The 24,184-nt window shown below is 45.0% G+C and overlaps 1 long non-coding RNA gene across 1 annotated transcript; it reads right to left on the reverse strand.

The window, feature by feature from the left end:
- Window positions 1-8,911: 8,911 nt before the first annotated feature.
- On the reverse strand, window positions 8,912-24,183 carry LOC147349645 (uncharacterized). Its single transcript, XR_015150064.1, has 3 exons — window positions 24,045-24,183; window positions 22,293-22,383; window positions 8,912-9,034 (listed from the first exon to the last, which is right to left on the reverse strand). It is a non-coding gene; the product is annotated as an uncharacterized LOC147349645 (long non-coding RNA).
- Window position 24,184: the final 1 nt, after the last annotated feature.

Here is a 24,184-nt window from a genome sequence, read left to right on the forward strand (position 1 = left end):
CCTGCTGCCTTGCGACCTGGCTAAGTGATCACACAACTTTTCCATTGGGCCTTCTGCATAACCACCACCGAGTAATCGGAGAGGAAACCTAATTACCTCCTAATGAAGTTCAGGTCTAAATGATTGAAGAAGGACTTTCCTGGTGGTCTGGAGGCTAAGACTCTGTGCTCCCAATGCAGGGGGTCCGGGTTCAATCCCTGGTCAGGGAACTAGATCCCACATGCCACAACTAAAGATCCTGCATGCCCCACCTAAGATCTGGTGCAGCCAGATAAATAAAAATAAATAGTCATAAAATTTTTTAAATGACAGAAGAGGTAACTCTGGTTCAAAGGAAAAGAGCTAATGCTTCCAATAAATTTCTATATCTACGCTGAATTCAGGGAGGCAGGTTCCAAAGACATATTTTCTATTTAATTAAGTGAGGGGAGACTTGGGGAGACCACAACACCCTGTGGTACATCCCATGACACAGTGGAAAACTCACTAACCTGCCGTTGAAAGTCCTGCTCTGTTCTGGGCAAAATGATTACCTTCTTCACGGAGTTACTATGCACGTTGTCCCAGTCAGCTCAGGCTGCTGTAACAGATCACCCCAGACAGGTGGCTGAAACAGGTAACTTGTACTTCTCACATTTCTGGAGGCTGGGGCTCCAAGAACAAGATGCCGGCTGATTCCATGTCTGATGAGAACCCATTTCCAAGCTGCAGACACCTGGCTTCCCCTTGTAACCTTCCCTGGTGGAAAGAAATCCGGAGACACCCTCAAGCCATTACTGGGAGCCACGGTGAGCTGTCCTTAGGATCCAGGCAGACTGCCACCTCCTGGTGGCCAAAGCAGTAAGAAAGTTGATGGTGAATGAACTTATTGAGCTTAAGGACTGCAGACACACAACATTCACAAAGACTCCCGTCTGTGATGTTGGGCAGTGACTCCTGCGAGGACTGTGCCTGACCCCACCCCATACACGTGTTACTTCTGACTTCAGCTCATCTCTTTTTAACTTCCACTGACCAACTGGTTGTCACACACTCCGCCAGTCTCCTGCATGTTCCCAACTGTTCACCCCCTCACTCTCTGCCTCCCACTTGTCAGAGGAAATAGATGCCATCAGGCAGCCACGTCCTCCCCAGGAAAGAAGGGGGAGACTCTCCCATCTGCCGTCGGGGTCTCAGAGCCCTCAGGGTCTGGGGTCTCAGCCACCTCTCGCCTTTACCCTTCTCTCTCACTGGCATATTCAGCCTCACCTCTGCCAGCTCCTTTTCCTGAGCATTTAAATTCGCCAAAGGTTGGGAACTCTCTGGAGGTCCATTAGTTAGGACTCTGAACTCTCACGGCTGAGGGGCCAGGGTTCAGTCCACGTTGCTGTTGTTCAGTGGCTAAGTCGTGTCTAACTGTCTTAAAACCCAAATTCCCAAAGCCCTCCTTCCGCCTCGGCTCTCCCTTCTGATTCCTTTTCCCTGAAAGAGAGGTCTACACTGGCTGACCCACTTTGCTAACTCCTAGCCTTTCCTCAAGCCATCGCTGGGAAAGCACCTGCTTTCCCTGTGGCAGCCGCCGTGCCACCCAGCAGAGAAACAGGAGTGCCCACTGCCAAGGTCAGAGATGGCCTCTGGTTTGTCTTTTTGGTTGAGCTACGTCTTTGTTGCAGCACACAGGCTTTTCTCTAGTTTCAGTGCGTGGGCTCAGCAGTTGTGGCACTGGAGTCTAGTTGGCATGCAGCATTTGGCATCTTAGCTCTATGACCAGGGATTGAACCTGTGTCCCCTGGATTGGAAGGCAGATTCTTAACCACTGGACCCCCAGGGAAGCCCCACAGATGGTCTCTGGATGGCTAAACCCAGGGAACACCTCTCAGTGCTCCATTTCTTGTCTGTTCTGTAGTTTTCCCACTTCCGTCCATCCTTTGGGAATCTCACACTTTCTGTGACAGCCCTTCTGGGTCTCCTCTTCCTCCAGGGCCCTCGGGTGTTGGTGCCCCGCAGGGTTTCATCCACCCTCCCGCCTCCTCTCATCTCCTCCATCCTCACAGCACACTGTCTTCCTGAGCAATCTTTTCAGACCCAAGGCTTCCACCACTATCTCTAGGCTGAGAACATTTAGGAGGAAGTAACATGTTGAAGGTGCTTCCCAGGTGGTGTAGCGGTCAAGAATCCATCTGCCGATGCAGGAGACGTGGGTTCTATCCCTGGGTCAGGAAACTCCCTTGGAGGAGGAAATGACAACCTTCTTCAGTATTCTTGCCTGGGATATCCCATGGACAGAGGAGCCTGGTGGGCTACAGTCCATGGGGTCACAAAGACTTGGACATGATTAGAGACCAAACACACTCACAACATGCTGAAGAATGCAAAATAAGCATATATGGGAGGTCTAGTGGTTAAGATTCCATGCTTCCAATGCAGGGGGCACAAGTTTGATCCCTGGTTGGGGAACTAAGATCCCACATGCTACATGGCTCAGTCAAAAATGGAAAAAAAAAAGCACATATGAACTGAGACTACCGTGTGAAGGAAGACAGTTGAGGGAGAAAGGAAAAACACTGGGTCCTTCCCTTATGACTATGGGCAGATGAGCACGCCACCCTACGTCCTGGATTTCTCACAGAACTGGAATAAAAATAGTACACACTTCATAGGGTTGTTATGAGGCTTAAGCGGGATAATTCTAGAATAAGCACCCAGTGTCTGTACTTGTCAACATCATGACTCTGTTATTTGCAAGGGTAGAGAAGCAATAGGGAGAAGAGAGGTTAAGCTGAGACATGGTAGCTTGGATCCAGGTTTTGAAATATATGAAAGCGGTAGACTGATGGGGTCTCTTTGCCAAGGGCATTCCTAACCCAACAACACAGACACCATGGGGCTCAGAGCCAAGCTGGAAGCTCCTTCCCAGGCCTGCTGCTCTCCTTCTGGCCATCTGGTTGACCTTGTGAGCCCCTGACGTGGGTTCAGCAAGTGGTTGGCTACAATGCCCTACGTGCATGTCCCAGGCATTCCCAAGACAGTCTGTTCTGAAGCAGGGGGAGGTGCCGGTGGCTGGGAATGATAAACTGTTTAGAGTCAGGGAAGGAAAGGTCACCTTTGGGCTGTGACCTGGGGGAAGGGACACTTGTCCCAGAGGAACAAGCACTAGTCCTTAAGAAGTACATTGAACCTGCCCTTGGCACTTGTCCAGTCGCCAGGTCTTAAACACAAATGCTACTTGTTGGTGACACAGGCTTCAAATGAAGGCTCGTAGGCTAATTTGTGATAAGTGTGCTAAGTCGCTTCAGTTGTGTCTGACTCTTTGCAATCCTATGGACCATAGCCCACCAGTTTCCTCTGTCCGTGGGATTCTCCAGGCAAGAATACTGGAGTAGGTTGCCATGCCCTCCTCCAGGGAATCTTCCCCACCCAGGGTTTGAACCCGAGTCTCTTATATTGCCTGCATTGGTAGGTGGGTTCTTTAACACTAGCTCCACCATCAGCCTGCAATGCAGGAGATCTGGATTCAACCCCTGGGTTGGGAAGATCCCCTGGAGGAGAATAAGGCAACCCACTAACAGTATTCTTGCCTAGAGAATCCCCATGGACGAGCCTGGGTCAGCAGGGTTGCAAAAAGTCAGATACAACTGAGTAACTAAGCACCACACACAGGCCACCAATTCCGTGATGGCTGCAGCCAACTTACACAAGCTCAAGAGTTCCAACTGTTAAATTTTCAGGAATTTTGTAAGCCAATTATTAAGCATAGGCACTATCAAAAATTAAGTTATGTAAACTCACAATGAAATAAACCATACTGAATGACTCTAAACTCATTGATTCCTATTTTATGGTATTTTACTAGTATTTCTCCTCTTCAGGATATTTACATGTATTGTATCTATCTGATGGAAAACTCTAACGTGGAAATACTATACAACTCTGTGTTCAGTGATGTTATGTTAGTAGTTCAAAATTGGCCATGGTGGAAGTATCTATAGTACAGAAATGCTACAAATCAACTTACAAACACACCCTCCATAGAGTTGGTTGTTAACATTTACTGGGGACTTTCCTGGTGGTCTAGTTGTTAAGAATCTGCCTTGCAATACAGGGGACACAGGTTTGATCCCTGGTGGGGGAACTAAGATCCCACATGCCTTGGAGCAACTAAGCCTGTGATCCGTTGCAACTACTGAGCTCATGCGCACCAGAGCCCACACATCACAGCTAGAGAGTCCGTGCACCGCAACGCAGAGCCTATGTGCTGCAACTAAGACCCGATGCAGCCAAATCAATTAATTAAAAAAACAAAACATTTACCAGCACTCCCCTGGGTAAACTGATGTCTAGAAAAAAAATTTTTTTTTGGCCCTGTGACTTGTGGGATCTCAGTTCTCAGACCAAGGATTGAGCCAGGGCCGTGGCAGTGAAAGCCCATTATCCCAACCACCAGGCCACCAGGGAACTCCTACTGAAATTTTGCCTTTAGCCGCTTCTTATGGGCTCAGCTGGTAAAGAATCTGCCTGCTAAGCGGGAGACCTGGGTTTGATCCCTGGATTGGGAAGATCCCCTGGAGAAGGGAACAGCTATCCACTCCAGTATTCTGGCCTGGAGAATTCCATGGATTGTATTGTCCATGGGGTCCCAAAGAGTCAGACGTGACTGAACGACTTTTACTTCTTATGAGTTTCAGCAGTCTCCATCAGCCCCACAGAAACAGGACCTTCTAGGTTTGGTAGTGTAGCAGTGTTAGTTGCTCAGTCGTGTCTGACTCTTTGCGACCCCATGGATTGTAGCTTGCCATGCTACTTTGTCCATGGGACTCTCCAGGCAAGAATCCTGGAGTGGGTTGCCATTTCCTCCTCCAGGGGATCTTCCCGACCTAGGGACCGAACCTGGGTCTCCTCCATTGCAGGCAGATCATTTACCGTCTGAGCCACTAGGTAATCTCACTGGACTATATCCCACAGAATGTGAATGTTACTGTGTTCAGTCGCTAAGTCATATCCAACTCTTTGGAACTGCAAAGAGTTGCAAATGGACTGCAGTATGCCAGGCTTCCCTGTCTTTCACTGTCTCCTGAAGTTTGCTCAAACTCATGTCCATTGAGTTGGTGATGCCATCCAACCATCTCATCTTCTGTCACCCCCTTCTCCTCCTACCCTCAATCTGTCCCAGCATCAAGGTCTTTTCCAGTGACTCGGCGTTTCATATCAGGTGGCCACAGTATTGGAGCTTCAGCTTCAGCATCAGTCCTTCCAGTGAAAATAATGGTGGCCATTACTGATCACTTAACACTTGTCTCACCCTCCTTTGGGTTGCCCTTACAACATCACCATGAGCTTGGTATTAAATTTTACTCTACCATTTTACAATGATAAAGTGAGCCACAGAGAAATTAAGTAATTCTCTCTCAAGGTAACCAGAAAAAAAAAAAGTAACCAGAAAAAATAAGGTGGAATCCTCTCCTAAGCACTACAGATAAAGAATAATCTGATAAGGAAATGTGATTAAGTGGCACAACTGCCACACCTTTAAGGCGCCAGCCCTGACTTTAATTTTCCCTACCAAAGGGCATTCATCTTGATGTTGTTTTATTGTTCTTAGTCACATTAAATAAAACAGAATATGTCCTATCCCAGAACTTTAGACTTTAATGAATAAGTAAGACTGTTCTGGAGTTAACTGATCCACTCTTTCAGTTGGCGTGTTATCATTCAGTCTCTCAGTCGTGTCCAGCTCTCTTCGACCCCATGGACTTGCAGCACACCAGGCTTCCCTGTCCTTCAGCATCTCCTAGAGTTTGCTCAAACTCACATCCATTGAGTTGGTAATGCCACCCAACCATCTCGTCCTCTGTCATCCCCTTCTCCTCCTGCCTTCAATCTTTCCCAGCATCAGAGTCTTTTCCAATGAGTTGGCTCTTTGCATCAGGTAGACAAAGTATTGGAGCTTCAGCTTCAGCATCAGCCCTTCCAATAAATATTCAGGGTTGATTTCCTTTAGAATTGACTGGTTTGATCTCCTTTCAGTTGTAGTACTTCTAAACAATCAATTATTAATTAGGAACTGAGATCCAGCTATGAAACCAACTCAGTTCAAGACCTGCACACCTCTCATGAAAGCTAAAGACCAGAGTCTTTAAAGTTCCCACAACTTGTAAAAGGTTACAGAGCTTGTAAGAGATGAAGACAAGATATTAACTAGGCCTGCCTGGATTCCAGAGTCCCTGCTCCAATAAGAGGCATATGATGACTGGGTTAAAAAGCAAAATTCAACTAAGTAAATTTAAAGGTTTAATTGTCCTTATTTAATGATTCATGAATTGAGCAGCAGTCCATCTGGCAAAGGAGCTCTGAGGAACTATTCAAAAGGGAAGACTTTATAGGCAGAAGGCAGTACAAGGAAGTTATTCTAGCTGAGAGTGGATTGTTTCAGGCAAGGTCACCTTCCTTTAAGGGGAGGCTGGTACTATCAGGCAGGCAACCCTTACTAGTGCTGACCAGGTAATTCCAGATTGGCTGATTAAAGATCACATTCCTGGGAGAGGCTGAAAATGCCAAGAGGTTAGGGCTTTTTGTTTTTTTATTTTATTGAAGTATAGTTGATTTGCAGTGTTGTGTTAGGCGCTTCCCTGGTAGCCCAGCTGGTAAAGAATCTGCCTGCAAAGCAGGAGACCCTGGTTTAATTCCTGGGTTGGGAAGATCCCCTGGAGAAGGGATAGGCTACCCACTCCAGTATTCTTGGGCTTCCCTGGTGGCTCAGTTGGTAAAGAATCAGCCTGCAATGGCTACCCACTCCAGTATTCTGGTGTGGAGAATTCCATGGGCTGTAGTTTTGGAGAAGGAAATGGCAACCTACTCCAATATTCTAGCCTGGATAATCACATGGACAGAGGAGCCTGGTGGGTACAGTCCATGGGGTCACAGAGTCGGACACGACTGAGTGACTAATTTTCATTTTCAGTGTCGTGTTATAGGTTAGTTATTAAGTCTTGACTTGCTGATATGGGGTTTAGCACAAGGGAATTCATTTGGAGTCTGTTGTCTCTTTTTCAACACTATTGGGCATTTACTTTAAAAAGCCTTGTAGAGGCATATTTGTGCTAGGTTGCTTCAGTCATGTCTGACTTTTTGCAACCCTATGACCATAGCCCACCAGACTCCTCTGTCCATGGGTTTCTCCTGGCAAGATACTGGAGTGGATTGCCATGCCCTCCTCTGGGGGATCTTCCCAGAAGAATATTTAATGGTAAAGAAAAAAGCCTGTTAAGTAGTAAATTAAGGGACTTACCTGGTGGTCCAGTGGCTGAGATCCTGAACTCCCAAACAAGGGGTCCCAGTTTCATCCCTGGTCAGGGAACTAGATCCCAAATGCTGCAACCTGCATGCCACAACTAAGACCCAGTGCAGCCAAATAAATAAAATACATTTTCAAAAGTATTAAATTAAAAATGGACGCTAAAAAGAATCTGAATTTTATCAATTCTTGGGTACATATTGTTTTTCACATTTAACATGTCTGGAATCGGGTGCATCAAAAACCAATTCCAGGGGAATTATAGATATCAATGTGAAAGGTAAAACAATAAAGCTTCTAGAAGATATTACAGGGCTAAGAAAAGATTTATCAAACAGGAAATAAGACATAAACATAAAAGGCTAATAAGTTGGACTAAATTAAAATTAAGATTTTTTTTTGCATCAAAAGACATTTGAAGTGAATGAGAAGGTGAGCCAGTGAATGGGGGAGAAAACTTTTGCAATACATATATCTGAAAAGGGGACTCATATCAGAATGTATATTGAACTCCTACAAATCACAAACTGGCGAACAATCCAATGGAAAAAAATAAGCAAAAAGCTTGAAACAGGCACTTCACAAAAGAGAATATTCAAATGGACAATAAGGATATGAAAAGAAGCTCAATCTCATTAGTCTCCAGGGACATTCAACTTGTTAGTCTAACACGCTGACCAATTGCTCCCCAGAGAACATGGGAAATGCAATTTAAAACCACCATGAGAACCACAATACACCCACAAGAATGCCTAAAACTGAAAAGAATGAGAATGTCGACTGTTAGCATGAGATGCAGAGAAACCAAAGCTCTCTTAACGTTGCAGGAAGAATATAAATTAGACACTCAGAAAATTGTTTGGCAGTGTCTGTTAAAGTCAAAGGCTTGTCAGTATCATCCAACAGAATTTCATACAAATGTGCAGCAAAAGATGAGAACCAGAATATTCATAGAAGCATCATTAATAATAGCCCCTACCTGGAAACCACCCAAATGCCATCTGTAGTAGAATGGACGCATTGCGGCAGATTCATGAACAGAATTTTATATAGAAGCAGAACTAATAAATTACAGCTACATGCAAAAACATGGATGAATTTCACAAACAGCATTGAGAACAAGTAAGACACAACGGAGTACATACAGTATGATTCCATTTACAGAAAAACAAAAATAGGCAAAAGCAGTCTATTTCAGTAGAAGTTAGGATAGCAAATGGGAAGTTGGGAAAGGTAGTGCCTAGAAGGTGGTTTAAGGAGGGTTTGGGGGACCCTGGTGATGTTGTGTTTCCTGATATGGGTAGTGATTCAGTCAACATTTGTAAGTTGTACACTAATAATTTGTGTACTTTCTGTATATGTGTGTTAGTCGCTCAGTAGTGTCCAACTTTTTGCAACCCCATGGACTGTAGCCCACCAGGCTCCTCTGTCCCTGGGATTCTCCAGGCAAGAATACTAGAGTGGGTTGCCATTTCGTCCTCCAGGGGATCTTCCTGACACACGGTCTCCTGCATCGGCAGGCAGATTGTTTACCGTCTGAGCCACCATATGTGTGTATAGATATATATTATACTTCAGTAAAAAGTATACCAAATAAAGATAAAATCAAACAATTTGAGACCGAGAAGGTTAATTACTCACAGATCTTTGTTGAAAGACCTGTTCAATGATGTCATCCAGTTATCAGGAAATTGAACTCAGCAGGTAGGAGTGGAATGTAAGAACCACTGCAGAGCCAAGAAACAGGCAAACACGTAGATAAATCTATTTGGAAAAAAAATGGAGGGGCTCAGAAAACCCAGTGGAACCTAAAATGCTATGGAATAATAACATGGAAAATAGGAGAGGAGAAATTGGACAGAAATTATCTAATTTTACATATTTCTAAGAAGGATAAAGACAATGAGTTGTAAACGTTTTACAGTCAAGTCAAGAATTTAATTTCTAAGCAAGTAAAAATATAATGCACAATTTTGAAACCAGTGAAAGGATGAGAAAGAATAAAGAAGTCTGCATTGTTATAGTAGAAAACTAAAAAAGGGGGGGCTTTCCTGGCAGTCCAGCAGTTAAGACTCCGTGCTCCCAGTGCTGGGGGCAACGGGTTCAATCCCTGGCTAGAGAACAGGATCTTGCATGCTGCGTGGCGAAGCCAAAAATAAAAAAGAAGAAGAAGCACTTAAAGACAAGCATGGAAAATAGAAAATGCAAAATAAAGTGACAGGCATAAGTTTACAATTTTCAGTAATCCCTATACATGTAAATAGTTTAAATGTGTCTGTTAAAAGACAGGGGCTTTTAAATTTGTTACAAAAACAAAATTCAACTACATGTGATTACATGTAAAACCTAATGACAGAAAAGAGGAAAGTAAGAAGCATGAAAAATATATATATATACCAGGCAAATACCAATGAAAATAAAGCTGATGTTGCAATATAAGATAAATCTTAAAGAAAAAAGCAGTATTAAGTATAAGGATGATCATAGGTCAATGATGAAAGGAAAAATTCACTAGAAAAATATCGCACATACACCTACACTTTACAACATAGCTTCAAAATATATAAAGCACACATGGATGGAATTACAAAGAGAAACGAACACGTTCACAACCATCCTGGGAGAGCTTACCATCTCTCTCAGAAACTAAGAGATTCAGCTTAAAAAATGTGTAAGAATATAGACTGGAAGAACACAGTGACAAGAATGTTCTAACGTGCAGTCACAGAATGCTGTATCTTACAATTCACGTGTATGTTCAGTGGCTCAGTCATCTCCGACTGTTTGCAAACCCATGGACTGTAGCCTGCTAGGCTCCTCTGTTCATGGGATTTTCCAGGCAAGAATACTGGAGTGGGTTGACATTTCTTCCTCTGGGGGATCTTTCAAACCCAGCAATCAAACCTGAGAGTCTCCTGGGTCTCCTGCATTGGCAGGCAGATTTTTACCACTAGTGCCACCTGGGAAGTCTTAGGGAACTACATTTTTTTGTCTTCAAGAACACACAGAAGTTACAAATGTGGCTACACGTGGGACCACAAAGGAGGAGTCAATAAGTGCCGAAGAAGCATGAAAACTTGTGCTATAAAATATAACATCACTATCAAGCAGAAAGCCCCCAAACCTACTCTGGCACAACAAAAATAGGACAAACTAACATCGGGGCCTTCCCAATGCAATGGGAAGGACACACTTTACATAACATTTTGGTTATTTTTTTTTTAAGCTTGAATCTAAGGATAAGGAAACCATCAGACAAAAGAAACAAAGCAATTGTGAAGGACAGTCTACAAAACAGCTGCCCTGGAATTCTTCAAAAATAGCAAAAGTATACACCTCCCACTGATTCTCCCAGGAAAGAAGAAGGTACTGCTTTAGATTAGAGAAAGCTATGAAGGACTTCCCTGGTGGTCCAGTGGTTAAGACTCTGAACTCTCAATGCAGAGGGCCTGGGTTTGATCCTGAGTCAGGGAACTAAATCCCACATGCCACAACTAAGACTCAGTGTAGCCAAATAAATAAATATTAAAAAAAAAAAAGAATCTAATGAGATGTGACAACCAAATGCCATGCCTGAGCCTTGATTCTGGATCACAGACCATCTTCCCAAATTTAAAGGAATGACTGGGACAGTCTTGGGACAATTTAATACAGACTATAGATTATATAGCATTACCGTATAAATGTTAAATTTCTTGTGTGCGATAACGTGTCCCCCCGCCCTTTTTTTTTTTTTTTTTTTAAGCTCTTAGTGCTTTCCTCTAGGGTAATTCTCCAACCTCTTGGTCTTAGGCTCCCTTTACAGAGGGTGATTGCAGCCATGAAATTAAAAGACGCTTACTCCTTGGAAGGAAAGTTATGACCAACCTAGACAGCATATTCAAAAGCAGAGACATTACTTTGCCAACAAAGGTCCGTTTAGTCCAGGCTATGATTTTTACAGTGGTCATGTATGGATGTGAGAGTTGGACTGTGAAGAAGGCTGAGCACCGAAGAATTGATGCTTTTGAACTGTGGTGTTGGAGAAGACTCTTTCGAGTCCTTTGGACTGCAAGGACATCCAACCAGTCCATTCTGAAGGAGATCAGTCCTGGGTGTTCTTTGGAAGGAATGATGCTGAAGCTGAAACTCCAGTACTTTGGCCACCTCATGCGAACAGTTGACTCATTGGAAAATACCCTGATGCTGGGAGGGATTGGGGGCAGGAGGAGAAGGGGACAACAGAGGATGAGATGGCTGGATGGCATCACCCACTCGATGGATGTGAGTCTGAGTGAACTCCAGGAGTTGGTGATGGACAAGGAGGCCTGGCGTGCTGCAATTCATGGAGTCGCAAAGAGTTGGATACGACTGAGCGACTGCACTGAACTGAACTGAATGAACACCCTGAGAAGTTGTTGAGAACTCCAAAGGGTGTTTGTTTACACAGATTATTTAAAACCCTATCTGGGGCTTCCCAGGCGGTACAATGGTAAGGAATTCGCCTGCCAATGCAGGAGACTCAGATTCAATCTCTGGTCTGGGAAGATGCCCTGGAGGAGGAAATGGCAACCCACTCCAGTATTTTGCCTGGGAAATCCCATGGACAGAGGAGCCTGGCAGGCTACAGTTCATTGGATCACAAAGAGTTGGACGTGACTGAGCACACACACGAAAAGCTATTTACTAAATTAAAAGTTAAAACAAAATTTGAAATATGTTTATATATTCACTTAAAAATAACTACATTTTCCAAAATAAAAGAGTTAGTGAGGAGAGCTGTTTTGTGTACATTTTGCAACGCTCTTCATATCTGACTTCTCAGAAGTATTAGTAGCTGGATTCTCACGCCCGCTTCAGCATTCAGTCTGTTGCTGTATTTTGTTTTGGTTGAAGTGTTTGAAGAAAATCCAGCCTCACGCAGATATGCAGTTGGAAAAAAAGAGGAGTGTTTCAATAGCTTTTTCAGATGTTAGGATTCTTCTCCCCTCCTCCATGCTCTCATTATCAAACACCATTTGATTTTTAAAGATCAACAATACCAAAAACACAAAGTAGAATAAAAGAAAAGTTTTTTATAAATATAATTTAATTAAAGCTGTTTACAACTATTATCTCCCACAGGAGTTACACATGAATTTTAAAAGTATAAGAGGAATGGTCCAGCGGTTAAGACTCTGTGCTTCCACTGCAGGGGGCACGGGATTAGTCCCTGGTCCAGAAAGTTCCACTTGCCTCACAGAATGGCCAAGAGAAAAAGAGAGAGAGATGAGAGAGGCAGCACAAGTGGCACACAGGGTTAGACGAGCCAGCAGGGGTCTGTGGAACTTGAGGGTTCACTGCCACAGGAAGGAGGACCAGGCGTGAGTGGGTTTTTTTTAAGATTTACTTTGAATGAGAAAGTGGTAAGTAGCACAAGCAACTGAGAGTGTGCCCCTAACATGAGAGCTCTTCCTCTTCCCACTTCTCTCTCTCTGTGCTGTGCTCAGTTGTATCCCACTCTTTGCGACCCCACTGACTGTAGCCCGCCATGCTCCTCTGTCCATGGGATTCTCCAGGCAAGAATCCTGGAGTGGGTTTCCATGCCCTCCTTCAGGGGATCTTCCCGATCCAGGAATTGAACCCACGTCCCTTGAGTCTCCTGCATTGGCAGATGGGTTCTTTGTCACCAGCACCACCTGGGAAGCCCTCCTACTCCTCACTCCAAGGTATAATTTTTTGGGGAAAACAAAATGTCCTATATCTAGTTAGTTGTGTTACCTACTATTACATCTCTAGTCTGTTTTCCTGCTGTTGCTGCTGCTAAGTCGCTTCAGTCGTGTCCGACTCTGTGCAACCCCACAGACGGCAGCCCAGCAGGCTGCCCCATCCCTGGGATTCTCCAGGCAAGAACACTGGAGTGGGTTGCCATTTCCTTCTCCAATGCATGAAAGTGAAAAGTGAAAGTGAAGTCGCTTAGTCGAGTCCGACTCTTAGCGACCCCATGGACTGCAGCCTACCAGGCTCCTCTGTCCATGGGATTTTCCAGGCAAGAGTACTGGAGTGGGGTGCCATTGCTTTCTCCGAGTCTGTTTTCCTACACTAAGCAATTCAGCAGGACCGAATGTCCTACAGTTTAACTAATTCTGACACGATCTACTTGCTGAAAGCATTAGATCCTTCAGATTAAGAGCTCAGATCTACAACACTGGTGCTTATCACCAGCCAGGGACATTTCAGTTGCATTTCTGACTCACCCACTAAAAACTGGGGATTTACATGACCCCTTCCTTGGGCCCCATAATTTCCTAGGACAACTCACAAAACACTGGAAAGGTTGATTCACAGTTCTCAGTTTATTTTAAAGGATGTATAAAGGCCTCAGATAAACAGCCAGATGAAGAGGTAATAGGGTGAGGTCCAAAGGGGTCCTGGGCACAGGAGATTCTGTCTCAGTGGACCTGAGATGCTCAAAAAGGATTACCTATGAATAACAGAAGGAAACTCCTATCTCTTAGGAAATTTCAACAGTTTTGTGAGCTCTGTGCCAGGAACTAGGGGCAAAGACCAAATATATTCTCTACCACAACTTTCTTATAAGGCAGGCATGGCATTGACTGATACCTGGCTTAAAGTCTAAAAATCATGCCCAGATAACACATGTAAGCATTTATAGTTTAGCAGATAAAACTTTCATTTCAGTTAAAATTGAACACGTGTCTGAACCATTGATCTTGATCAAGTTAGGGCCAATGACTGTGATTTGTTCACATCCCCACAGTCGTGGATCAGAAAATATTCTGATCAAATAATCTGCAAAGGAGATAACCTAGCTTCGAATCTATACTATAAAAGCAAAGAGACAATGATTTTCTGCTCAGTTATCACGTTTAGGATCTTTCCAAGGAATGTAACAGGACCAAGGAAGCACCTCTTGCTGTCTGTGCCAAAAGTTTCATGCACTGTCCTTGAGCACGGAAATGGTCAGCTGACCGGCTATATGCAGTCCACAGTGGTTCTCCCACAAACATCCACACAACTGTCACACAGCTCTTTTCATCCAGTGTGAAGCCATGATAAATGACTGCAAGAAGCATTATCACCTTTCGTTTCTTCATAAAAATCTGAATCCCTGTTATTGTTGTTCAGTTGCTAAGTTGTGTCCGATGCTTTTCAACCCCACGGATTGCCTCACGCCAGGCTTCTGTGTCCTCCACTATCTCCCGGAGTTTGCTCAAATTCATGTCCATTGAGTCCATGATGCAATCTAACCATCTCATTCTCTGCCATCCCCTTTTTATTTTGCCCTCAATCTTTTCCAGCATGAGGGTCTTTTCCAATAAGTTGATTCTTCGCGTCCAGTGGCCAAAGTACTGGAGCTTCAGCTTCAGCATCAGGCCTTCCAATGAATACTCAGGCTTGATTTCCTATAAGATTGACTGGTTTGACCTCCTTGCAGTCCAAGGGACTCTCAAGAGTCTTCAGCACCACAATTCAAAAGCATCAAGTCTTCAGCACTCAGCCTTCTTTATGGTTCAACTCTCACATCTGTAAATGACTTGTGGAAAAAGCCCACAGCTTTGACTATACAGACCTTTGTCAGCAAAACGATGTCTCTGCTTTTTTAATATACTGTCTAGGTTTGTCATAGCTTTCTTTCCAAGGAGCAAGCACCTTTTAATTTCAAGGCTTGTAGTCACCATCTGAGTCCATGAGTCCTCTTTATCTCTTTCATAGTAGTATCCACTGCCATCCAAACTGTAGCAAATTTTACATCCTAGTGCAAATGCTCCCAGAAAAACATCTTTTCTTTTCACTATTTTAAAATGCATTAAAAAGTAGGCTTTTAATTTATTTGGCTTTTAATTTGATTTAAATTTATTTGGCTATGCAGGGTCTTAGTTGTGGCAGGTGGGCTCTTAGTTGGAGCATACAGGATCTAGTTCCCTAACTAGGGGTCAAACCCAGGCCCCCGGGGCTGGGAGCAAAGAGTCTTAAAAACTTGACCACCAAGGAAGTCCCAAAACATCTTAACCTTTTCTTCATAATCTGGAAGTTTACTTTTATGTATGGTTATTATGTCTATCTAGGAGTAGTTTCTCCTTATGATTTTTTTTTCTAATTCTGGATCATTCTCATATTTGTCAACTTCCAGTAAAGGACTCCAAGCTGGCACAGCTGCTGCAGGCTGGGCTCCAGGCCACAGGGATACCTCAGGTCATCTTGGGACTTGTCCATGTGCCAGATGTGCACCATGGTCTGGGCCTGGGGGGCTGCGGGGCTGTGCTTTCCACCATAGTGGGCATTGCAAGCACCAGGCGCTCTGTGACCTGCGTGGGCTGAGCTGGGCAGAGTCCCTGGTGGCCTCTTTTAGGGGGCATCCCAGTTTGGGCCACTGCCCAATCCTGGTTTGCCAGTCACTGAGACTGTGTAAGACCTGACTCAGGGTATTCACTTATAATAACAAAATGTATGAGTGATACCTTCTCAAAGGTTAATTGCAATGTGGATTCTGAAACCACACAAATGTGCTTTTCTCCTCTGTTACATTCAGACCTCTCACATTCAAATCCATTCTCTTTACCCATGCATGACTTTTTAACATCACGCATTGGTCATTTGGAAAATACTGGCTCAGTGAGTTATGCAGATCTTCCCAAAGTGGACACAGTTCCTTATACAACATGAAAAAAAAAATCACATTTGTTAATATCACTAATCTCACTAGAAACATTATTAAGAATTGGAAAGCTCTCAAGCTCAGGGTATCCACAAGTTTTCCAAAATTTTAGTTTTCCCTTGAAAGCTCCAGTTTAAACAAATCATTGGTAACAGACACTATAAGCTATTTTCTTGAAGTGACTGGTTCATTTCATTCATTTTTGAGAAAATACCTACCAGATACTTGTGTCTGAATGGCTTCTCTATCAGTTGTTCTTTCTAGTTAAAATGATGTTCTGTGAAGAAAGCAGCTGGTGCAGCTCACAACTTAAATAAAGCATTCCAGTTCTTTCTAAGTTCTTTTCTAGGAGACAACCATCTTACATGGGTCTGCAGCCCAAGTGCTTCGTATGCATTTCCATTTGTATTATTATGTATATTATATAGGACATTAGAAAGATGTATACCCAAGAGTTATGACCTAATCAAATAATTAATTTTTACTGCTTTATTAAGATCTTATTAATGGACTTAAAAAAAAAAAAAGAGTGCAAGGTGGTGAGAAATAAAATCATCATGGTTTGGTGCCTTTGTCATGACTCAGGCTAAGTTGTAAGCAGTTATCCCCACCGTTGCTTTTGCATCATTTGGGCAAATGTTAGCACAGTGAGAAATATAACTGACTTACTACTATGATCATAATTTAGATCTCGTGGTCCCCCCCTTCCTCAGGGTCTGCGGACCATACCCTGAGAACCGTTGGCTGCTGCTAGGTTGCACCGTCTTGTTTTAACCTCCACCTAACTTTACATTCATTGAGTTCTGAGCTTTCCTTCTCAGGTGTCCCCAGGAAGAGCCCAGCACCTGAGCTGGCGGCTTCCAGTCGGAGCCAGATCCGAGGGGGAGGTGAGGGGGCAGGTGGGGTGTGTGGGTGTGTGTAGGGGGGAGGGGTGGGGGTGGGGGGGGCAGGGGAGGGATGGGGGGGCAGGGGGGTTGGGGTGGGGGTGGGGCCCCCCCCCTCCGCAGGGCACTGCAGCTGTACCCGAGCTGCCCTCGCCCCTCTTTCCCTTACCTCACTTCCTCTTTCCCTCCCCTAGCCCCCTTAACTCTTTGCTTTCCCCCAAGTACGGAGGAAAAGCTTCAATTTAAAGAAAGCTGCCAGAGTGAATAATTCTGGGATAAGAGGCACACTGCACAGCACATAAACTACTGTGACAATTTGTTTCAAAATTAAAAAGGCTCTAATTATCCATATCCATAGATATCTTTTTTAAAAAAAACAACAATTTATTATTTATTTATTTGGGCTGTGCTGGGTCTTGCGTGGGGCTTCTATTGTTGTGGAGCACAGGCTCTAGGCACTCTGGCTTAGCTGCTTTGCAGCCTGTGGGATCTTCCCAAGAACAGAGATCCATGGCGCCTCCCCGCATGGCCCCTGGACCACCAGGGAAGCTCTATCTATAGATATCTTGATTGTTCTTTTTCTGGTTTCATATTTTCTTGTTATGTAATTGTCAACCACCATAGAATTGTATAAAGTAAAAACTGAGAGTCTCTGACTATACCCCTCTCCCAGGCTGTCTTTGGTATCTGTGCCTCTAATTTTTCCCACATATGTATGTATAAGATAGGATGCATGTGTGCGTGCTAAGTCACTTTAGTCGTAGCCTGTCAGGCTCCTCTGTCCATGGGATATACCAGGCAAGAATGGGTTGCTGTACCTTCCTCCAGGGGATCTTCCCAACCCAGGGACTGAACCAGTACCACCTCAGTTCAGTTCAGTAGTTCAGTCCTGTCTGACTCTTTGCGACCCCATGGACTGCAGCACGCCAGGCCTCCCTGTCCATCACCAACTCCTGGAGCTTACTCAAACTCATGTCCATTGAGTCGGTGATGCCATCCAACCATCTCATCCTCTGTCGTCCCCTTTTCCTCCAGTACCATCTGGGAAGCCATAAAATAGGATATTTATCTGCAACTTTCTATTTTCACTTAATATGTCACAGTGCATTTTTCTATATCAGCAAATATCTACTTCATTCTTTCTTATTTGTTCATTTATTTATTCGGCTGTGAGGGTTTTAGTTGCAGTACTCGAGATCTTTAGTTGCGGCATGTGGGATCTTTTCATTCTTTTTTTTTAGTTGCAGCATGTGGGATCCAGTTCCCTCACCAGGGACTGAACCTTGGCCCCCTGCATTGGGAGTAAGGAGTCTCAGCCTCTGGACCAGCAGGGAAGTTCCCATTCTAAGCGTTTTATCTGCATGAATTTATTTAATCTTAAGAATCTGCCTACAATGCAGGAGGCACCCTGTAATGCAGAAGACCTGGGTTCAATCCTTGGGTCAGGAACATCCCCTGGAGAAGGAAATGGCAACCCACTCCAGTATTCTTGCCTGGTATATCCCATGGACAGAGGAGCTGGGAGGGCTACAGTCCATGGGGTAGCATGCTAAGTCGGACACGACTTAGTGACTAAACCACCCATAACTGCTGGGAGTAGGTACTGTTATTATCCCCATTTGCAGTTGAAGCAACTGAGGCTCAGATTTGAACAGGCAATGAGAGAATTATAACAAAAGATTTCTACAAACGGAGAAAACTTTATGCTCTGGGACTCTGTTACCAATAGAGTAATGAAGCCTCTGATTCTTTTTAATGCCTTTCAATCATTTCACCTTCCTTCAACTTTGGATCTCTGGTTTTATTAGGAATTTTGAGGATCAACGTAAGTAATCTAAGAGAAAATTTCATGAAATTAGTGTTTTTAAATCTTCCAAATTTGTTTCTGGACTCCGCCTGTTACTGTCCATAGATTTATTTTACAAAGCTAAGATCAGGGTAGTAGTTCCTGTTCTTTTTTTAGGAGGAGGGGTCTGTTTACCTTTCAATATGATTAAAGTGTAAATGAATGTTGTGCCCCTCCCCCTTATCCCCAAGGGACAGTGCAGGCTTGAGAAGTTGAACTTGTACTTGGCCAACAAGGATGAGTTGAGTCTGTCTATTGAGAGGGGGTGGTGGTGGTGGTGGTGGTGGCAGTGGAAAGAACCCACTTGATGGAAGGAAGGGACAGTGCAACTGCTCAGAGCCAAGGACTACTCAGGGGAATGGCTAAATCTAGGGTTTGTGTGGAGAGGGAATAGTAGAAGAGAAGGGTGGAGAGGTAAGTGAAGGTTATGAATTGCTATAAGCCCTTCAGATTTTATTGTATCAGGCGTGAAGAGCTACTTCCCTAATTTGAGTGGAGTGACTGCTCAGGCCTGTGCTTTAGGATGACGAGGCTGGAAGTGGCTGGCGGCGAGGGCAGATGGGAGGGGGAGTGAGCACAGACTACTGGCAGGGAAATCACTTTAGAGATGACCATAAATAGCTCTGCTATCAACACCTCCCCCACAACCCTCCCCCTTCCCATTTTCTGACTTCTAATAATGGCCTCACCATTCTCCCAGTGCCAGGGATGGAAGTCTGAGTCACTGTGCCTCCGCCCCCGTCCAGCAAGCTGCAATTCCTGCAGATGCCATCTCTAAACCGCCTCTGGTCTTGCTCCTTCTTGAGGGTCCTCCCTGGACCCCGAGTCGGGCCTGTCTCTGGTTCAGGCCTCCCTTCCCTAGGCCTGCTCCCCTACTCTCTGACATCCCCTCACTGCTGGGCCAGATGTTCCCAGATGTTACCCTTCTGCCAACAAACAGAACATGAAACAAACATAGGGTGAAACGAAACCCCTGTGGTGTCCACCTGGAGGAAGTACAAGGCCCTCACTCTCCTTGTCTGCCTGGTCAGCTTCCTCCCCGTCTTTTTTTCCTTCTTAATTTACTATTTATTTTGACTGTGATGGGTCTTTGTTGGTGCCTGGGCTTTTCCGCTAGTTGCAGAGAACAGGGGCTACTCTGTAGTTGTAGTGCGTGGGCTTCTCACTGCGGTGGCTTCCCTTGTTGCGGAGCGCGGGCTCTAGGGCATGTGGGTTTCAGTAGTTGCTACAGGTGGGCGTAGTGGTTTCCGTTCCCGGGCTCTAGAGCACAGGTTCAGTAGTTGTGGCACAAGGGCTTACTTGCTCTGCGGCTTGTGGGATCCTCCCAGACCAGGGATAGACTGGTGTCTTCTGCATTGGCAGGAAGGTTCTTTACTACTGAGCCACCAGAGAAGCCCCTCCCATGTCTTAAAGATCAGTGAGCACACATGTGATGGGTGTTTCTGCCCTGAGCTCACCAGGGTCTCCTCCAGCAGAGGTGATTTTCTGTTTGCCGGATGCCTGGTGTGTCATCCAAACTCCTCTTGGGACACTTTCCTGTTATGTTTGGTTTGTGCTTGATTTGTGGCTTCCTAAGGGTAAAGACTGAGTGACATGCATTTTTGTGCCTCCACCGGGAACTGTGGAGAATAGCAAAGATATAAGAAAGCCTTCCTCAGTGATCAGTGCAAAGAAATAGAGGAAAACAATAGAATGGGAAAGACTAGCGATCTCTTCAAGAAAATTAGAGATACCAAGGGAACATTTCATGCAAAGATGGGCTCGATAAAGGACAGGAATGGTAGGGACCTAACAGAAGCAGATGATATTAAGAAGAGGTGGCAAGAATACACAGAACTGTGCAAAAAATATCTTCACGACGCAGATAATCACAATGGTGTGATCACTCATGTAGAGCCAGACATTCTGGAATGTGAAGTCAAGTGGGCCTTAGGAAGCATCACTAGGAACAAAGCTAGTGGGGGTGATGGAATTCCAGTTGACCTATTTCAAATCCTAAAAGATGATGCTGTGAAAGTGCTGCACTCAATATACCAGCAAATTTGGAAAACCCAGCAGTGGCCACAGGACTAGAAAAGGTCAGTTTTCATTCCAATCCCTAAGAAAGGCAATGCTAAAGAACACTCAGACTACTGCACAATTGCACTCATCTCACACACTAGTAAAGTAATGCTTTACTAGCTTTACCATAAACTTCCAGATGTTCAAGCTGGTTTTAGAAAAGGCAGAGGAACCAGAGATCAAATTGCCCACATCTGCTGGATCATTGAAAAAGCAAGAGAGTTCCAGAAAAACATCTATTTCTGCTTTATTGACTATGCCAAAGCCTTTGACTGTGTGGATCACAAAATTCTGAAAGAGAAGGGAATACCAGACCACCTGACCTGCCTCTTGAGAAATCTGTATGCAGGTCAGGAAGCAACACTTAGAACCGGACATGGAACAACAGACTGGTTCCAAAAAGGAAAAGGAGTACGTCAAGGCTGTATATTGTCACCCTGCTTATTTAACTTCTATGCAGAGTACATCATGAGAAACGCTGGACTGGAATCAATATGCCGGGAGAAATATCAATAACCTCAGATATGCAGCTGATACCACCCTTATGGCAGAAAATGAACTAAAGAGCCTCTTGATGAAAGTGAAAGAGGAGACTGAAAAAGTTGGCTTAAAGCTCAACATTCAGAAAACTAAGATCATGGCATCCAGTCCCATCATTTCATGCAAATAGATGGGGAAACAGTGGAAACAGTGACAGACTTCATTTTTTTAGGCTCCAAAATCACTGCAGATGGTGACTGCAGCCATGAAATTAAAAGACACTTACTCCTTGGAAGGAAAGTTATGACCAACCTCGACAGCATATTAAAAAGCAGAGACATTCCTTTGCCAACAATGGTCCATCTAGTCAAGGCTATGGTTTTTCTAGTAGTCATGTATGGATGTGAGAATTGGACTACAAAGAAAGCTGAGCACTGAAGAATTGCTTTTGAACTGTGGTGTTGGAAAAGACTCTTGAGAGTCCCTTGGACTGCAAGGAGATCCAACCAGTCCATCCTAAAGGAGATCAGTCCTGAGTGTTCATTGGAAGGACTGATGTTGAAGCTGAAACTCCAATACTTTGGCCACCTGATGCAAAGAGGTGACTCTTTTGAAAAGACCCTGACGCTGGGAAAGATTGAAGGCAGGAGAAGGGGACGACAGAGGATGAGATGGTTGGATGGTATCATTGACTCAATGGACATGAGTTTGAGCAGACTCCGGGAGTTGGTGATGGATAAGGAGGCCTGGTGTGCTGCAGCCCATGGGGTTGCAAAGAGCTGGACACGACTGTGCGACTGAACTGAACTGAGCAGGGAATCTGCACATGACCTAGACTCAACAACTTAGTTGAAGTTGACTGAAAATGTGCAAGGGTGGGAGTTTCCAATTCTGCTGACCCCAAACTGGAGGATCTAAGCACCTTTCCTTGAAACATCATCTTTCTCTGAGGTGGCTTCAAGGCTAGTAGTTATCACCACCAAAAATTCCAAACAAGTACAATAAATAGGGACTCTGGTTCCTTCTCTTTTTCCTTAAAAGAATGATGGACTCTTAGCCAGGTATATGGATGTGAACTGGCTTCCCTGGTGGTTCAGACAGTAAAGAAGTTACCTGTAATGCGGGAGACCCAGGTTTGATCCCTGAGAAGGAATGACTACCCACTCCAGTATTCTTCCCTGGAGAATTCCATGGACAGAGGAGCCTAGCAAACAAAATGCATATCACTCAGTCTTTACCCTCAGGGTCACAAAGAGTCGGACATGACTGACACTTCACTTTCATGCGTATGAACCAGAGTTCTGCTACTTCCCAGCTGTGTCTTTTTGAGCAAGTGTTCTAACCTCTCTGAACCAATGGAGCTGACACCAACCGCCTCACCAAATGATACTGGATGGACAAGGCTGCCATAGAGCTGGAGCCCTGGGAGGTGGGGCAGTGAGAAGAGTTTAATCGGAAGATTTTGCCTTGATTATCCCGGGCTGCTGCTGTGCTTGCAAAGGACCCATATGTTCCCACCCTGATCCCTCTACAGGTAAGGGCCAGACTCTGGAATACGCTGAGACTCTAGTACTGCCTCTTGCCAGGTCTCAATACCCTGGTCCACAATATAAAGAAACAATATGTGGAGGGCAATTTCTTTATAACCATTTCAGATGTGGCAGTACAGGTAAGTTGTACATAACAGAATCTGATCTTTTGAGCCAAAAGGAGGCTGGGGGGGAGGGCATTCTCCCAGTTTATAGGTATAAACAGTGAGGCCTTTGTACCTGATGATACTAGGATGGCATGAAAGCCAAATACCAGAGGCTTCCACGGTCTCTGCTTGTGGGTTTTTGTTTTTTTCTTTTCTTTTTTCTACTTGGGTTTTGAGCAAGAGAATTGGGAACAAAATGAAAGGGATGATGGGTTATTCTGGGACATGCTGGCTCAAGATCAGGCCTCTGAATAAGGCCTTAGACTTTGGGGGGGCCCCCAAACAGCCCCGCTTTGGGCCCAATCTACTAGATCTCTGGGCCAAAGCGGTAGCTCTGCCTGGCTGAGGCAGGGAGAAGGAAACTTTGAAGTCAGTAATTCAAGGTCACTTTGCTGGCCCAGCTCCATCTGGCAATGTTGACTCTGAGGCAATGAAGGGGAGAGCTGGGAACACAGGGCAGAAAGAGGTGGCTAGCATTGGAGGGAGCTGGTGTAACTGGGAAAGTGGGGGGCTGGCCTCAGATGTTTCTAAATAAAACCCAGCCCCAGCTGAGACTTTGGTTGTTTATGGCAGAACCGACCAGTATTGTCTTTTGTATGAACAGGCAAAAACGTGCCTGGTAGATTATTCAGCCAGGCTGCCTGAGTACTGCCTGATAAGCATCGGTGGTTGTACAGGGTGTGTCAAGGCTTTAACATATGTTTTTTCACCCAAGTCTTCTGGCAGCCCTGTTACTGTTATCGTTCCCCTCTCGGAAGGGAGGGTACAGACTCTGGCTACGCTGAATGACTTCGAGGACTAGCAGCTTGACCTGCTGAAGCAGTGGGACTCCAGTTCTTGAGTCGGGTCAGTCTACCTAACGCGTAGGAGGATCTGAGAGCGAATCTGAGAAGACCCGAGGTGGCCATGATTTTAGTTCAAGAACGCGGAACCCACACTGGTTTAATGCGCCCGGAAATTTCAGCCCAGCCAATGCGAAGGATGCAGTTGTTTGTTCAAATTTGCCTTTTTGGGCTTAAGCTGATGCGTCAGCAATTGACACTCTGGTTTAAATAGGGCATCCTGGAATGAGAGTTATTCCTCGCTAACGGGTCCCCCAATCCTCCAGCTCCCATCCCCTGCTCCCGGGTGCCAGTCGGTCTCAGCGTGTTCCAGGGTCTGGCCTTTACCTGTAGAGGGATCACGGTCTCACTCGCCTCTCGCTCCCGTGGAGCCGAGCCTCCTCCGGTGCCCAGGGAACCGCGCGGGGTGCGGGGGCGGAGCCTCGGCTGGTGCAGGGCCGGGGGAGGAGTCCCCCAGGCCGGACTCC

This window comes from Bos grunniens, chromosome 21, assembly GCF_055505025.1.
Source record: "Bos grunniens cultivar Pamir isolate PY7600 chromosome 21, Bosgru_T2T1.0, whole genome shotgun sequence".
NCBI lineage: Eukaryota > Metazoa > Chordata > Mammalia > Artiodactyla > Bovidae > Bos > Bos grunniens.